This window comes from Antechinus flavipes, chromosome 3, assembly GCF_016432865.1.
Source record: "Antechinus flavipes isolate AdamAnt ecotype Samford, QLD, Australia chromosome 3, AdamAnt_v2, whole genome shotgun sequence".
Taxonomy (NCBI): domain Eukaryota; kingdom Metazoa; phylum Chordata; class Mammalia; order Dasyuromorphia; family Dasyuridae; genus Antechinus; species Antechinus flavipes.
The window spans coordinates 155661068-155680081 of NC_067400.1; the positions used below are offsets into that span (position 1 = coordinate 155661068).

Below are 19014 nucleotides of genomic sequence, written 5' to 3' on the forward strand. Positions count from 1 at the left end.
GAATTGAATCCATCCCTGAAAGTTTGAAGTTCTACCATGTCAACAACCCATATGGGAAGAGTGTTTTTGGCTTGAGAATCATCCAGAAATATTTCAAATCACTCTTTAATCAGGACTTTATTGCAATTACTCATAAAGCAGCCCTGCATGTATTATTGACTTATTGTTTCAGCCATTATACAACATATAGTAGGCCTTTTTTTCTGTCTTTGAATTCCAGCTAAGTGGCAATAGATAGAGCAGTGGACCTGGAGTCAGGAAGACCTTGAGATTAAATCCAGTCTCAGACATTTATTAGTATGTGATCTCTACTTAATAACCTATATTCTGTTTGCCTCTGTTTCCTTAACCTGTAAAATAGGGATGCATAATCATAGCACTTCTCAGAGTTATTTTAAGTGTAAAATACTCAGCACAGTAGCTTTTGTATAGTGTTGGCTATCCTTTGTTTTCAAAGAGGACCGATGATCTTACAGGGTGATGTTTTGACTCATGGATGAGATGGATTTAAGTGAGGCCCAGTAGCACAAAATGTCAGCCTTACTTTCTCTTCCTGATTCATTAAGGTCCGTTAACCTTAATGAAAAAAGTCAAGAGTACTACTCCAGGATTCAATAGGTGATCAAGCTCTACATACCTACAGTGTTTGCTTCAGCCACTTTTGTGGCCTTTGGAAGAAATTGTTCTCATTTGCATCTTCCTCCATGCTTACTTAAGTCACTAAAAGTTTGAATCCCACCAATTACCTTCATCCTGGTTTAATCTACCAGCCAAGATTCCCATTTAATAAATAGATTACCAGGATGTGGCTATTGTATATGCTATAGCTTCTTGGAGCCACAAGATGGAGTTTAGTGGCAAGTGGACACCAAAAATGGATGAGCAGCTCTGAGAAGTGCTCATCAGGACCTCATAACAGAAGTGCTAGTCCTTCTTGAACATGCAATACATATATACCCTCATATATAGTAGGCACTTTATAAATAATTATTCCCTTTTTCCTTAGTCAAAATCAATATCACTGATCAGCTAAATACAATTACAAATATTTTTAGTGATATTACTTTTTTGTGCAGTGTTTGGTTATTCATAAATTAAATGAAGTCAAGAATATATAATAATAGTGGCCACTTATATATCATTTTTAAAAATATGGAAATTGTTTTACCTAGGTATGTTGTCTTCTCCTAGTGATACAAGAAAAGGAAACAGAATGACCATTTATATAAGTGCCTACTATGTTCCAGTTACTCAAAAAACAAACAAACAAACAAACAAACTCAGTGCTTTTGTTTTATTTATTTATTTTTTTAACAAATATTGCCTCATTTGACAATAGCATTGTGAAGTAGGTAGTTACTGGAGGTAGTATTCCAATTTTATAAATGAGGGAATGGATACTCAGAGACATGAAGAGATTTGCTAAGTCAAACAGCCAGTAAGTTCAATAAGCAGGTTTTATATTCAGTCCTCTTCTGATTTCCAGTTATATCATTTTTCCATCACCACTTCATAATTTCTTAGTTGGTTGGTTGATTGTTGTCCTTCATTCTCAATGAGGAACAAAATAACATCATTATTATGTTAGAGTCACTTTCCAGTATGTCTGACTGGGACTGATCAGACCAATATGAGCTTGGAATGCTCTGCCACAGGTTGGACCCAAATAGTCCCTATGAACATTTGGGGTGACTTCTCTAACTTTGTGCATTTCATGTTTTCTCTGAGCTAATTCAGTTCTGTTTTGCTCATAAAGCACAACATCTTCTCTGATGAGGGCATGCCATGTGGGCAGTTTTGTGTCAGTGTCTCCTATGCTATATAAGACCTTAGTAAAAGACCAGCGTTGCATTCAAATGACCATTCATATTCAGATGCCACAGGAATGTATTGGGACTCTAAAACATTTGTTTTTAAAGTTAGATTCCTGCCTGCCTTTGATTTTGGGTTTAGCTTTATATTATTTGCTTCAGTAAATGTAGTTTGAGACAAGGAATTTGGGCTTACTCACTAATGGTTCTTATTGGAACTCTCTGAAGCATAAGAAATTTAATGGGATAATATAAAAGAGAAAAATTTTAAATTATTTAAATTTAATTATTTCTATTAAAATTATTTAAAATTTCCTTTAAAATTATTTTCCTATTTAAATTATTTCCGTTAAAAGAGAGTTGCTCTTCACCAATAATGTTTTAGGGCTCACTTTCTTCTGGAGGAAGCTATTTTGATCCATAAATGCTTGTAGCATTGGATAGCTCATAAGAGTGCAATAAGGCATTCCAAAAATACCTAAAGAACAAGAACCAAAGGGAATTTCATTTATGTATGCTAATTGAGCTTCTGTTTGAACTGCTGCAAGGAGGCCCATCTCACTATATATATATATATATATATATATATATATATATATATATATTTTAAAGGCATATTGGTACTTAATTGATATAATGCACAGCTGTCATGTTTTTAAATGCAGGTTTCTTCAGCTCCAAATAATGCTTCCACTCAGAATTTCAGGGTATTTTTGTTATTTTTTAATGAGTATTGTATGCCTATATGCTTCTATAACTTAGATATGAGCATGTTAATGTTCATATAAATCTATTCTTTGGCTACACCTCAATATGTGTTTGGCAAGTTTGATGTTCTATGTTTAACCAGCTGGTGTTGACATCTGCCACATGAGTTATGTTAACATTATGAGGTTAATGTTTGCAATGCATCATAGGATCAAAGGATTTCGATTAGGAACCTAGTCTAAAATGTTGATTTTTGTAGATGAGGAAACCTTAGTTACTAGAGAACTTGAATGACTTAATCAAAATTATACCAGTAGTTGTGGTGTGGTACAACCCTTAAGAATGTTGTAAACTCTAACTAAATCTATCCTGTTCCCACTGACAATCTTAAAACACACACACACACACACACACACACACACACACACACACACACCGTGGTCAAATTCCTGATATGACTGTTTTATTTTGTCAATGTGACTAAACCTTGTTTTACTTGCCAAATCAGAAAGGATCCTGCAGATAAGGGACCTTTTCTTCCCCTGAGCAGACCAACTACAAATAGATTTGCCCTACAAATAACCTTTGTGATCAAAGCTACCTCATGATCCTGTGTTAACATATCCCCCTTTCTGAGATCTATTGTATAATTGCTGATTTGGACATAATGCTCATGCTTGTTTGTTCTCAGCTTAGATCCTCCCTACCTCCCCTACCTACACCCCACCTTTACTTCTCCTCTCCCTCTTGCATCTGACTTTTAAATGAAGTCCTTTTACTCACAGACTTCTACTAGATCAATTTGATTGGCCTGTTTTGTTGTTGTTGTTTTTTTTTTTTTAATGACAATAAAGAGACTTCTTTTGACTAAAAGAAGTCTTTGTGAGTTTTTCACATTTCGAACTGCTCTCCCAAAACCTGGCACTTCATCAGTTGCAAGCAAAAATAAGATGCAAATCTAGGTCCAATGATTAAAACTCAATCAGCTTTTTGCTGTGCTCAGTCTACCATATGGCTTTTCTTTTTCCCATATTTTGAATTTTAATGGATAGTTTTCATTAATTTCTTGATATAACTGCAAGTTGGCAGATTTCTAAATAGGACCTATATTTCAGACTGGCACAAAAATTAAAGACTAAGCTTGGCCCAGAAGCTGTAAATGCAGGAATTCAGCAATTTTTATTAAACATTAATTTAGCATGCTTGTGATTTTAGTATCTACTAAAATAGTTTGAACCAAGATTTCACTAGCTTGATGCTATTTTCTGTTGGAAATAATAATGTATGAGAAAAAAATTATTTGAATTTATTTCACACCTATATACCAACTACTGATTTTGAATTTCATGATAAAGATCATCCTCAATCAAGTTTTATTTTTTTCAAAACAACATCTTCAGAAGACCCACGCATTACAATGGGCTGAGTCTGAATTCTTCTTCTAGGACCAAGCTAGAACCTGTTCCCCTAAAGGCCTCAGGACAAACTACACAAATAAACACTTTTTATAGCCATTGCTGACACATTTTTTAAATGTTAAGAACAGATATTTTTAGCTATCAGTTTAGAATTCATACCTATTAAATTCTAAAGTAATGATAAGCATCTTGTCTCAAAAAAAGTGTGAAAACAAAATGAGATAAGGTGATAAAACATAATGTCCCTGTACTCCTAGACAAAAAAAATTCTTCTTAAAGTATAATCCTAAGGCATAATAACCCTATGAAAAAAGTATATTTTCATGCATAGTTCACTTTTTACATTAAAAAAAATCATAGTTCTCTTATGGTTGCAAAAATACAACATTTAAACATTAAGCTGTAAAGCTATAACTAATTTACTAATATTTCTTTTCTTTTCAAAAATGTAAATTTCTCAAACTATTAAAAGTAGGTTCATAATTGTGTGAATTTTTTAAAAATTAACTAAAGCTTGAATGTATAAGCAGGCCTTCTCTTTCACTTTTTTATAAGGAAAAGGGAAAATGATGCAGCTTACTGCTTTCTCTGAGAAGTGAGCAGTGTTACAATTTTTTTTCCCCCCTGAGGAGGGGAAAGTATTAAAATGTTAAGATAAAACTTTTAAGAGGATGTGATAAGGCAGTCCCATTTTTATTAATTAATGGAGTATATGAGTTTAAGATCATGGTTGTCTCAAAGTCTTTTTCATAATCATTTTAACAAAATATTTTATTCATTAATTCACTTTGAAAATATTTATTGAGCTCAATTGACTCAATTTCTAAATCATCAGCTTATTTCAACTCAATAAACATTTATGAATTATTTATTATGTGCATGGCAGTTGGCTAGGCAATAGAGACAACAGTTAGCTAAATCAGTAATAGTTTCTCCTATCAAGGAATTTATAATCCAGTATAGAAATTGTAACACAAAAAAAATTGATAATTAAGAACATTAAATAACTCTCAGGTGCTCTGAAAGAACTTGATGGAGAAAATGGACAAAACATTTTAGATTGCTAAAGATGTGGGTTCTTGTGTAACAAATGGCAGAATCTCATCCTATAATATCTCCTATCAGAAGGATAAAGCAAATTTTTTAAACTCCAATTTTATTTACTCTATCAATCTATGAGATTACTTGATATTGAATTAAATGTCAGTCTGTTTTTTTCAGTATTCCTGCAGAGTATAAAGAACCATGCTATTTGTGTCATATATCTTATCTTTCCAGGTTTTGCAGGGAATTTGAGGAAATCATCTTTCCTGCTTTCAACATTTGAAAGGAGTTTCAGAAGTCAAAGAAATGGAGCATTCAGAGTTGTGTTTAACTAAATTTGTTCAATATTGACATGGGGCATGAGATTTTGAATATCATTTTTAAAACTTTTATAGCCTAAAAGCGTATATAAGATTTCAGTATATGTAAAGGAATTTATTTCTCTGTTTTTCTGGTATAATTTTCTTTATAAAATCTTTTCAGAAAGTCCAATCAGAGTTCAGGGTTATTTTTCTAAATCTTGAAATCTGTGCAAAATGTAGTTTTTTATCTCTATAATTTCTGTGTTATGTTACAACTATGTCAATAGCAATTACTGTCTAAACTAAAATAAAACAAGATTCTCTCTCCAATAAATTGTCTAGTTTTAGATTGAGAAGACCACATGCAGGATTCTGCCCAAAGGAGAACAGTTGTGAGATAACATAAATAGTACTGCCAGTAATTTTTAATAAGTTATCTTAATCAAACTGAAACTGCATACATAAGTTATCTTAATCAAACTGAAACTACATACTCTCTAAAGAACAGATTCTGTTTCTATCCATAATTTGGATATCTGGATAACTGAGTTGACAAATTTTCTGTAATTTTGTTCTTTTAAAATAAATTTTATTATCATCGTTTGTTTTTACATTACTCAAATTTATCTCTCTATCCTTTCACTCCCTTTTCCATGAGAACCATTTCAAAGAAAATAAGAAAGAGAAAGTCATTAAAGCCAATCTATATGATTGGGGGAAAAAGTCTGAAAATATGTTCCCTCTATTACATTTCTGAACCTACTACTTTATATTTTTTTATTATAGCTTTTTATTTAGATGTTATATGCATGGGTAATTTTATAGCATTGACAATTGCCAAAACTTTTGTTCCAGTTTTTCCCCCTCCTTCTCCCCACCCCCTCCTCCAGATGGCAGGTTGACCAATACATGTTAAATATGTTAAAGTATAAATTAAATACAAAATAAGTATACATGTCCAAACAGTTATTTTGCTGTACAAAAAGAATCAGACTCTGAAATAGTGTACAATTAGCCTGTGAAGGAAATCAAAAATGCAGGTAGACAAAAATAGAGGAATTGGGAATTTTATGTAATGATTCTTAGTTATCTCCCAGAGTTCTTTTGCTGGGCGTAGCTGTGAACCTACTACTTTAGCAAAACAATAAGAGGAAAATTTTTATTCATATTTATCTTTGAGGCTATGCTTATTCTCTATAATTTTGCTGCATTCATTTTTATTGTTTTGTGATAGTTGTTTTATGTTCTTCAATGTAACTGATTCTCCTTATATTATCAAATACCATTTTGATTCTTCAGTGATATTGTGGTTTGGGTAGTACAATGTCACATGTTTATATATAACCATATATGCAAATAAATTCTACATATTCACTTATATATAAATACATATATATGTATAAGGCACATATGTATGTATATATGAATACATAGATATACATATACATAATTATGCATATTGTATATACACATATATAAAGATATGTGTTTTTCTTCTTGAGGTTTATAGAAGATTCATTGAGTAGTAAGACATTGCCACAAAAAATAAATTGTATATTTTTTTGGTGATAATTCTTTACTCTAAGAGAGACTTTTGGAAACATTTTCTTATCTAGAATCTTCAATATCACCTGGCCATCTTCTTGTTGATTTTGTAAAGAAATTCTATGATGAAAATTTTAAACTCAGGATCATCAAATCTTCATAGTGCTTGTCCCAATATAATCCTGTTGGTGCTTTCTTATCCCTTCAAAAGGCAGATTTGTGTTCGTAAAAATCCACAGACAGAGCTTGCCTGTTTTTTTTTTTTTTTTCACTTAAAAAAGGATAAGAAAGTTGATCCACCCTTTGTCTGATTATAAGCTCTAGATCAGATCTGTATATTCATTTAGATGTGTTCCTATAATTTAGGGTCTTTACAATAACTTTGGGAATTATTCTTGGCTGTATCTTTATAAGATGTATTAGAAGAATTTCAGAATCTTAATGCATTGATAGGAAGATATTAAAAAAGAAGGAAGGATTTGCCATTTTGAGGAATGGTAGGCTTTTATCTTAGTCAAGGGGAAAAGGAATGTTGGCAGAAAAATTAAAGCTTTGAAGCGAAGCCTAGTGGTGGTGGGGGAGTTAAAAATCTGGGAGATTATCTTGAAAACTCAGGTAAGACAGTAAAATCCTCCCAAAGCACCACAGATATGTGAGATTCTGTGCAGTGCACGGTTAGGCTCTAGAAAAAGAGATATAACAGTGGGGAGGAGGGATGGGTTGAGATGTATCAATCATTGGGCAAAATGAATGATGATCTTGACTGGATAAATTTTTTTAAAAGATTGTTTTTGATAAAAATTGTATTTTCAGTTGTCAGCTCTGTCATTATTAAGACTCCTAACTTGAATTACCTTCTCTCTATTCTCAAAGATACCACCTTTGTTCAGGCTTTTATCACTTTTCACTTGGACTACTGTTTGAGGCTCCTAGTTCCTCTTTTATTCCAGTGTCTCCTCTCCTCACTTTGTTCTTCACCCAATTACCAAATTTATAACTCTGGGACATAGATTTGACTTTTCATGTCAAGAAATTTCTGTGTCTCTCCATTTTCCCTAGGATGATTTTCTGTATTCGAGCCTCATTCCAGCTCTATTTCACATTGCTATACCTTATGAACTCATGTCCAGTCAATTTAACTTACTTCTTATCTCCCATAAGTGACATTTGATCTTCCACCCTTTTGTTTTTGTATAACCAGTCTCACCTATTCCTAGAATGCTTCCCTTCTTTATAATTGCCCCTTGGAATCCTTGATTCCATTCAAGTTTCAGCTCAAATGCTGTCTCCTACAAAATGTTTCTCAGTGGATATTTCCCCAGTTTTTGATGCTTTTCTCTTTCTGAAATTACCTTGTATTTCTTTTTTAAAAATTAAAAAAATAATAATTGACATAGCTCTCTACAAATTGCATGCCTCTAATTAAATATAATTTCTCTTTTCTTTTCTTTTAAATATAATTTCTCTTTTCTTTTTTTTCTTTCTTCCTTCCTTCCTTCCTTCCTTCTTTCCTTCCTTCCTTCCTTTCTTCCTTTCCTTTCTTTCTTCCTTCCTTTCCTTTCCTTTTCCTTTCCTTTCCTTTCCTTTCCTTTCCTTTCCTTTCCTTTCCTTTCCTTTTCCTTCCCCTTCCCTTCCCTTCCCCTTCCCCTTCCCCTTCCCTTCCCTTCCCTTCCCTTCCCCTTCCCCTTCCCTTTCCCTTTCCCTTCCCCTTCCCCTTCCCCTTCCCTTCCCTTTCCTTTCTTTTCCTTTTCCTTTCCTTTCTTTCTTTTTTCTTTCTTTCTTTCTTTCTTTCTTTCTTTCTTTCTTTCTTTCTTTCTTTCTTTCTTTCTTTCTTCTTTCTTTCTTCTTTCTTTCTTTCTTTCTTTCTTTCTTTCTGCTGAGGCAATTGGGGTCACACAGCTAGAAAGTGTTAAGTGTCTGACCAGATTTTAACTCAGGTCCTCCTGACTTCAGGGCTGGTGCTCTGTCCATTGTGCCACATAGTTGCTCCCTAAATATAATTTCTTTAAGGGGAGATACTATTTCAGTTTTAATATTTGTACCACTAACACACAATAAGTGCATCTTGAATTGAATGCATCTTATAAATCCATTTAGAACTGAAAGGAATAATTGTTGTTCCATCATTTCAGTTGTATCTGATACTGCAAAGATACTGCAAGGTTTATCCATTTTCTTCTCCACCTCATTTTATAAATAAGGAACTTTGTCCGGCAGCTACTATGTCCTTGAGGTCAGATTTGAATTCAGGAAAATAAGTCTTTCTGACTTCACTGTGCCACCTAGTGCTTATAAAACTTTTTGGCATTGAATTCATATGGTAGTCAACTGTCATCTGTAGTTTTGCTGTGCATAAACTACAAATTACCTTTAGCCAGAAATGCAACATGTCTTTCAATCCTTTGGTGGGCCACTATGTCATGACTGATCGGAGATAATTTTTTTTAAAGCTAGATACTCCTTGATATTTCAAGTTTTCCCAGATAGTAAACTGAACACTTGGGGAGAGAACTTAATATTTTCAGGTTTCTTAACTAAAGGACTGTTTTGTGGTTTTCTACCTCTCACAAACCTAATTTATTTTTATTTCTTTAGTCTATTACAACCAAATTAATATTTTTATTATCTCCTTCTTACAGTTTTCTTCTTCTATTTCCTACGAGGTGTCCCTGAACATGTCATTTTATAAAATATGTATCATTTCTTCTTGTTCTATGCGCCTAAGTTATCTTTAACTTGGCTCAAAGTTCATCTCTAAGAATCTCTTGATTAATGACTACTCTAATCACTTCTTTGTTTAATATTTTCTAACAACTATGTCCACAATTTCAATCATAGTCTTCTGTACTTTTTCATTGTATTCAAGTCCCTTCATAAACATAAGATTTGCTTTTGTAATTAAGAATTTAACTGACATATTGAATTGAATTCAACATACATTTATTGAAAGCTTCTCTTACCATGAAAGCTGTAGACTCTGAAATGTGTGACTATTGTATCTATCATCTAAATAAACATATTTTCAAGATAAGGAAACATATTTTCAAGTTATCAAGATAAGATATCAAATATATGTTTGCTTTTTTTGTTTGTTTGTTTTGCTGAGGTAATTGAGGTTAAGTGACTTGCCCAGGATCACACAGCTAGTAAGGGTTGAGTGTGTGAGGTCAGATTTGAACTCAGGTCCTCCTGACTTGAGGACTGGTACTCTATCCACTGCACCACCTAGCTGCTCCTTGTTTACTTTTCTTAAAAATGATTAGGTTGAACTAAATCGTCTGAAAAGTACCTCCCAGAACTTCCAGATGTAAATTAGTCAGGAAAAACTACAAGAAAGTGAATTGTGGAGAGGATTATGGGAAGAAAGTAGAGTAAATCAGAAAATTCCAAGCTCTCCAAATTTCTCGCATAAGCAAGACAAAATAGTGCCTTAGGGAGAACTTAGAGTGGTAAAAATAAATAAGAGTTGGGACCCAGTAATCTTCCTGGGACAATCAGAGAAGATCCAAAGAAAATCCCTGGATGGAGGTTTGACCTATGTGAAATGTAAACTCCTCCAGGCTGGCTCCTCCTAAACCAGCAAGCAACCAGCCTCAGGGCTAGCTCAGCTGGGAGGTAGCCTGGCCTTAGCCATAGGAATTTTCTCTGAACAGTCTCTAGACTATCTCTTAACAGGATGGTAGATTGGATATCTGACCTGGAGATGATTGAGGGAACCTCTGTTGATAAGGGACACTAGGCCCAGCTGTACTGCCAAGACATACCCCCGACAAGAACCAGCACATGCTCAGTGAGTGCAGAAGCAGTGGGGCAGTGATGCTGCTGGCTGTGGGCATTTATAGGAGGCCTGAGTTTCTAGTTTTGGTCCCAGATCAGAAGGAAAAACTGAAGGAGGACCTAAGAGCAGTGGTGTCTTTCCACACACCCCAGGACTAAAGGTGATTTACAATAACAAGCTCCTATTTAAAAGAAGAAAAAAAAAAAAAAAAAGAATGCTTGCTTTGGTAGCACATATATTAAAATTGGAACTATGCAGAGAAAATTAGCATGGTCCCTGAACAAGGATGATATGCAAATTTGTGAAGTGTTCCATATTTTTTAACAGCAACATTGTGTGACGATCAACTTTGGAAGACTTTGCTCTTCTCAGCAATGTAATATTCTAAGACAATTCCATAAGCCTCATGATGAAAAATGAAGTCTATATCCAGAGAAAGAACTATGGATCTAACACAGATCAAAGCATATCATTTTCATGGGGTTTTTCGTTTGGTTTTGTTTTTTCTCTCATGTTTTTTTTTTTTCCCTTTTGATTCTTCTTTCACAAAATAACTAATATGGAAATAGGTTTAATATGAGTGTACATGTATGGTCTATATCAGATTGCTTATTGTCTTGGGGAAGGGAAAAGAGAGGGAGGAAGAAAAAAATGGAAATAAAATTTTATAAAAGTAAATATTGAAAACTACATTTACTTGTAACTGGCAAAAATATTATTAAGTGTAAAAACACACAAGTCATTTGTAGAGAAAATGGCAAAAAATTAAAATAAACATTTATTAAAAAAAAAATGAACAGGAAAAACAGAAAGAACCCAACTATAGAAAGTTACTATAAGAATAGAAAAGTTCAGAATTTGTCTTCAGAGAAAGATGCTGAAGCAAAAAAGCAAAAAAACCTCTCCTACTCCAAAGAATAATGTTAAATGACCACCTGCTCAAAAAGAATTCATAGAAAAACTTTTTAAAAGACTTAAACATCAAATAAGAGAGATTGAGGAAAAATCAGAATGATCAGACTATCTAAAAGCTATGATAAAAAAAAAGAATCTTTATAAAATAATACAAGAAATAATTTATGAAATTATCCTATAGTGTTACAACTGGGGGTCAGGGGAGTAGAAATTTAAAAAATACCCACAGATCAACACCTGAGATTCTATGAGAAATACTTACAGAAATATCATAGCCAAATCCCAAAAGTCCCAGGTCAAAGAGAAAATATGAAAAACAAGGAAAAAAACATTCAAATATGGCAGACCCACAATTAGAATCACACAAGATCTAGCAGTGACTACATTAAAAGACCACAGGCTTTGAAAGGTGAAACATAGAAAAGCAAAAGAATTGGAAATGCAGCTGAAAATATCATGCCCAGCAAAATTAAGTATAATCCTGAATGGCAAAAAAAGAAAAAAATTCAATGTATTTCCAGACTTTAAAGATCTTGAAAAAAGACCTAAACTTAAGAGAAAATTTAATTTATAAAATCCAAGAGAAATATAAGGTAAATTTTAAGAACTAATCACAAGGAACTCAGTACAAAAAAGCTGCATACTTTTTATATATGAAAATATAAATTGTATGTCTAAGATTGCTATTCATTAGTAGTTAAGTAGTTAAAAAAGAAGAATTGGGATAAAGCTGAGTATGATTTGATCTAAAAAGCAAAATCACATAGGAAAAGTAAAAAGAGTAATTATTTTATAAAAATGAGATGCAAGAAGAACCGACAGAGAAATTAGATGGGAAGAAGAGCTGATGGTAGTTCTGGAACCTTACTCTTATTGAGAATGAATAAAAGAGGAAATCTGTGTGTGTGTGTGTGTGTGTGTGTGTGTGTCTAGAAGGATATAAAAGTCTTTTAAATTTATAAAGAAATAAGGGTGAGAGAATAAGATAAGGGGAGTATACAATGGTATTTAAATTATTGGGAATCTCATTGTGTTTATTATTTGCTGATTCTTTGAATAAAATATTGCCTTTAAGGCACCAAGAAGTGTTCTTCCATGCATGTACAATTTATGTGTGGTATGCCTGGTATTCCTTCCCTAATGTAATTCCCTGCCTGGGCCATGGGCTTTCTACTCACTGCCTGGCTCACTTATCTTCATACTGTTAGGCCAGAGTTCTCAGAGAGGGATCACTACCATTATATTATGTTGGAATTCTTTCAGAATTCTCTCATATGAAGAAATATGCTGTGTGGAGAACTATGTTGAGAGGGAGAAACAAGAATTTTATACTATCATTAGCTAATATTAGTAGTTCCTTTTATTAAGCCAGGGAACTGAAAAGTTCATTCATTAGTTTTGGACTGGCTCTGAGCAATATACTATTTGAATTCACCAATGTAGTTCTTGAGTTCCTGACAATTCACTCCCACTGCAGTCACTCAAAATAATTACATCATTAGATGATAAATATAAACACTTACCTAACAGTATGTTAGGTAAACAGATTTTGACAATCTACATCTTTCAAAAATGCTGAACACTATAGTACCCAGTGCAGAGTTCTATACCATTTTACTGGAGAGCCTTTTCCAAGATACCAGGGATTAGAAGAGGAAGAATAATTAATGTCATTAGTACTTAGTATGAATACATTTAGAAAGCTAATTAGTATATCACATTTTATATATAAACCTAAGTCCCAATGTCCCATTACTATTCCCAGTATCTGTGAGAAAAAGTAGGTACACATTTATAGAATTTTGGCATGGAGATGCACAGGTGAGGGAAAACTATGTGTTTGGAGTTACTCTAGATTGCAGACTTTGATGTCAGTGGTCAACTTAATATTATCAGGACTGCACAAAAATATCTTTTTGCTAAATGGTCTGTATTTAATCCATATAGTTCTCCTCCTGGACAAATTCTCTTCTCTTATCCTCATAAACTTAGGAAGCATAACCAGATTCTTTTAATCACCATCACCTTTAATAGAGCATTGAGAAAATGTTAAACTATTGATTTAATTAGTACAATTATTTCTTCCACATTGCAACATTAGGGGAGTGGCGCCCCTGTGATCAGGGAAATCTATATAAAACTTTTTGATCCTCTTTCATGGTAGAAGCCTGATTTTTTTTCTTTTTTCTTTTATGAGTTTCTTATAATACCTTATTGCAAGTTTTGGGTTAAATATTTGGTCATAGGCTCTCTGATATCTGCGGCTTCTGCAAAACTCCCCTAGAATTTGCATTTAATATCTTCTGCTGACCTCCAATATATTGAATTTACAATAGGAAAAAACACAATGTGGAAAGGATAATTAATTCTCTTTAAGTGAAGATCTAGAAAGTTCATTAAGCAGGTACTGGTTTGGGATAAGGCAGACAAACTAGGCCAGCTCTTCACTCACAAGAATTCTACCTCTTCCCATCAACTGTCATCTCAGTAACAAATCAGATAACCAAAACCGGGCTTTTCACTTGCTGCTTTTCCTTCTCAAACCAGAGAAGGGTGAAGAGAATTAAAAGTACTTTCAAGAGTCTTTACCTCTCTCACACTTTGAATTGCATCAAAAGGCCATTCAGATGTCTACCCAGACAATAAGGAGTTGGTATTTAAACTTGTCAAGTTTCTCTCATGCTGCCATTTTTTTCAGTTATTTCTACACACCACTATCACAACTGGCTTTTTTACCTGCTTATTTTGAATTTTCGTTTTCTAAATTCTACTCTTCTATTTGTTCTTGACAAATAAGGCCTGGGTACTCAATAATTTGTTTTATGAGGATAAAAATACCACACACATACACACATTTAATAACTTTTTTGTTAGTTCAAAACCAAACATCCTTATTTACTCTTTCTAAAGTTTCAAATCAGTTAAGTGATTTATATTTTTGTGATTTTTAATCTCCTAATCCTTAAAAACACTTATATGCAAATGAGTTGAGAGACCATAATCTCCCTCAGCTTCCGCCCTTTCTCAGCCCCACTGGTATTATTAATATTCTATGTCTCTGAAAAGTGCATTTCTTAATAACAATTTTTAGGATTTTAGTAATAAAACTTCACTCTTCTTTTCAGCCATCAAATTATTGACCTATGAAAAGGGTATTATCTACATTCTTCCTAAATTGATTTACTTCATCTTCTACTTACAAAGTAATTTTTTTATCTATTTCTTTTAGTAAATTGCTCATATCTTGAAGAGACAGTTATTTATATTAATTATATTAATACATATATAAAGATAATATAAAATTCTAGATAAATTGAAACATAGAATTAGTTTGCTTAATGATAACTTGATTTTTGATATCAAATAATGCATAAAATATGCATATGACATACTTGTCAGAAGTAGTGGCCAGTAATATGGAGAATGTCTTTTGAAGTCCAAAAGTTCAAAGGATTCCTAACAGATAGTGAGCAATATTCCAAAATATTCTTTTTTTGCACATAAAATCATTTACTAAAATGTTTTTTTTTAATCCCTTAAAACTATTCATTTCTATTAAGGAAAACTATCCCAATATTCTAGAAACAGAGAGGGAAATACTCATTGAAAGAATCCATTGATCACCTCTGGAAAGAAATCCCACAAGGAAAACCCCAAGGAACATTGAAAGTCTGAAAATACAATCTAAAAAAAAAAAATATTGCAATCTCCTAGACAAAAAGAATTCAAATATCAAGGAGAAACAATCAGGATTACTCAGGATCTGGCAATTTCTATAATAAAGGATCAGAGGTCCTTGAATACCATATTCTGGAAAGCAAAGGATCTGGGGTTACATCCAAGAATTAACTACTCAGGGAGACTCAGCATCACCTTTCAGTGAAGAAGATGGACATCCAATGAAGTAAGAGATTTTAAATCATTTCTATTGGGAAAACCAGAACTAAACAAAAAATTTAATCTACAAACACAGGACTCAAGAGAAGCATAGAAAGGTAAACAGAGGTGTATATATATATATATATATATATATATATTATTTAAAGGTTAAATTGTTCACATCCCTAGATGGGAAAATGATAATCTATAATTCTTGAGAACTATATCTGTCACTGGGGCAGACAGAAGGGGACATCACATAGAGTGAGAGTGTAGTTGTGAATAAACTCTGATGTGATGACATCAAAGAAAAAAAAATATTAAGGGGTGGAGAAAGGTCTGTACTAGAAAAAGGAAAGGGGAGATATAAATGGGGCAATTAGATCATATAAAGATGTGTAAGAGACCTATTACAATGGAGGGAAAGAAGCAACAGAGATGAGCATTGCCTGAAGTTTGATCACATCAGCTTTGTCTCTAAGTGGGAATAACTTAATCATTCAATTGGACATAGAAATTTATATAACCCTATAAAGAAGTAAGAAGAGAAAGAGGAAAGAAAAGAGAGGATCAGGATAGAAGCAAAGACAGAAACACTAGGGGGAAAGGTAAGAGAAAGAATTGTAGAAGGTAAGATAATAGGTTAAAAAAAACTACTAAGAGAAAGGGGGAAGTGTGATAAAAGATAAGGTAGTAGGTTAAAAAAAAGTACAACTAAGGATAGGATGGAAAGAAAGAACAAAAGTATATACAGGGAAAAAATAAGAGGGAGGGAAATACAGAGCTGGTAATCATAACTATGAATGTGAATTGGATGAAACTCTCCCATAAAATAGAAACAAATAGCAGAGTGGATTAAAAAATAGTATCCTATAATGTGTTATTTACAAGAAACACATCTGACACGGAGAGACATATACAGAGTAATGGTAAAAGGCTAAAACAGAATTTATTATGCTTTAGCTGAAGTAAAAAAAAAAAAAAGAAAAGGCAGGGGCAGCAATTCTGATCTCAGATAAAGCAAAAGTAAAAATGGATCTTATTAAAAAGAGATAAGGAAGGAAATTATATCTTGATTAAGTGTACCATAAACAATGAAGTAGTAACAATACTAAATGTGTAGGCACCAAGTGGTAGAGCAGCCAAATTTTTAGAGAAGAGTTTAAGCTAATTATAGGAAGATATAGACAGAAAAACTATACTAGTGGGTGATCTAAACCTTCCCCTTTCAAAATCAGATGAATCTAATCACTAAATAAACAAGAAACTAGGGAGGTTAATAGAATCCTAGATATGATAGACCTCTGGAGATAATTGAATAAGACAGAATTTTTCTCAGCAGTACATGACATCTACACAAAAACTGACTATGCATTAGAGCATAAAAACCGCACAAATACACAAAGGCAGAAATAGTAAATACTTCCTCTTCAGACCACAAGGCAATAAAAATTATATTCATTAAAGGAACAGGGAAAGATAGACTAAAAAATAATTGGAAATTAATCTAATTCTACAAAATGAGTGAGTCAAAAAACAAATCACGGAAACAATATATAATTTCATCCAAGAGAATTTCAATAATGAAACAACATACCAAAGAAGAGATTCATGAAATTGAAACTAAGAAAACCACTGAACTAATAAATAAAATTAAAAGTTGTTTTTTATGAAAAAACAAACAAACAGATAAATTTTTGGTTAATTTGATTAGAAAAAGGAAAGAAAAAAAACAAATCACCAGCATTGAAAATTAAAAGGGTGAACTTAGCACCAATGACAAAGAAATTAAAGCAATAATTAGGAGCTATTTTGGCTATTTCTTAAATAATTCCATTTTTAAAAAAGAAATTGAACACGCCATTAATTAACTCCCTAAGAAAAAATCTCCAAGACCCAAATGGATTCACAAGTGAATTCTACCAAACATTAAAAAATAAAAAACAATTAATTCTAATACTATATAAACTATTTGAAAAAATAGATAAAGAAGGAATACTGCCAAATTCCTTCTATGACACAAATATGGCACTGATATGTAAACCAGGAAGGGCCAAAACAGAGAAAGAAAATTACAACTCAATCTCCCTAGTGAATATTGATACAAAAGTTTTAAATAACATATTAATAAAGAGATTACAGCACCTTTCAGCAGGATAATACACTATGAATAATACACTATGACCAAGTAGGATTTATACCAGGAATGCAGGGTTGGTTCAACATAAGGAAAAATATTACCATAATCAACCCTATCAATAACAAAACCAACAGAAATCATATGATAATCTCAATAGATGCAGAAAAAGCTTTTGACAAAATATAGCACCAATTCCTATTAAAAACACCAGAAAGCATAGAGAAAAATGAAGCTTTACTTAAAATAATAAGCTGTATCTATCTAAAATCTATAGCACACATTAGTTTTAATGGAAAGAAGCTGGATATATTCCCAATAAGATCAGGAATGAAATGAGGATGTCTATTATCACCACTATTATTCAACTTTTACTAGAACTATTGGCTTTAGCAGTAAGAAAAGAAAAGAAAAAAAAAAAGGAATTAGACTAGTCAATGAGGAAATTAAACTATCACTCTTTGCAGACGATATGATGATATACTTAGAGAATCCTAGAAAATCATCCAAAAACCTTCTGGAAGCAATTCACAGCTTTAGCAAAGTTGCAGGATATAAAACAATCATTATTATTTCTATATATTACTGACAAAGCCCATAAGCAAGAAATAGAAAGAGAAATTACATTTAAAATTACCTTAGACAAAACAAAATTCTTGGGCATCTATCTACCCCAAAACTATACGAATAAAGTTGCAAAACATTCCTCATACAAATGAAGTCAGATGTAAACAACTAAAAAAATATTAATTGCTCATGGCTAGACTAAGCTAATGTAATTTAAAAAATGACAATTTTGCTTAAATTGGTCTACTTGGTCAGTGCCATACTAATCAAATTGCCAAAACATTATTTTACAGAACTAGAATTTTTTTTTTTTTACCAAATTCATCTAGAAGAACAAAAAGTCAAGAAGATCAAGGGAATTAATGAAAAAAAATTACAAAAGATGGTGGCTTAGCAGTACCAAACCTAAAACTATTTTACAAGGCATTAATCATCAAAACCATTTGGTACTGACTAAGAATTACACACAACACAATAATCAAGGCCTCTGGCAATCCAGTTTTTGATAACCCCCCAAACTCCAGCTTCTGAAATAAGAACTTACTATTTGACAAAAACTGCTGGGAAAACTGAAAAAATAATATATCAAAAAGCATATATCTCACACCTCATACCAAAATAAAATCAAAATGGGTACATAATTTGGGCATAAGGGATGATACCATCAACACATTAGGAGAACAAGGATTAATTTATCTAGCAGATCTTTGGAGATGGGAGGAATTTATGACCAAATGTAAAGAGCTAGAACTCAATGGAAGCATACTTGAAACAAGGTGTTAACTCAGTGGAATTGATAAGATGTTGGTTCTCTAGTATACATATATACTTAGTACTTAGCATGGTTGTGGTGATCTTCTTTTAAAATAAGTAGATAGTTCTCTCCCAAATGCAGCCAACTGGTAAAAAT

General features: G+C 32.6%; 1 protein-coding gene and 1 non-coding gene across 2 annotated transcripts in view; both read left to right on the forward strand.

The window, feature by feature from the left end:
• Positions 1–19014, forward strand: part of ITGBL1 (integrin subunit beta like 1) — a 387932-nt gene that overhangs the window by 234745 nt on the left and 134173 nt on the right. The gene's annotated exons all lie outside the window — the stretch shown is intronic.
• On the forward strand, positions 10825–10927 carry LOC127558415 (U6 spliceosomal RNA). The gene has a single exon (XR_007952811.1). It is a non-coding gene; the product is annotated as a U6 spliceosomal RNA (small nuclear RNA).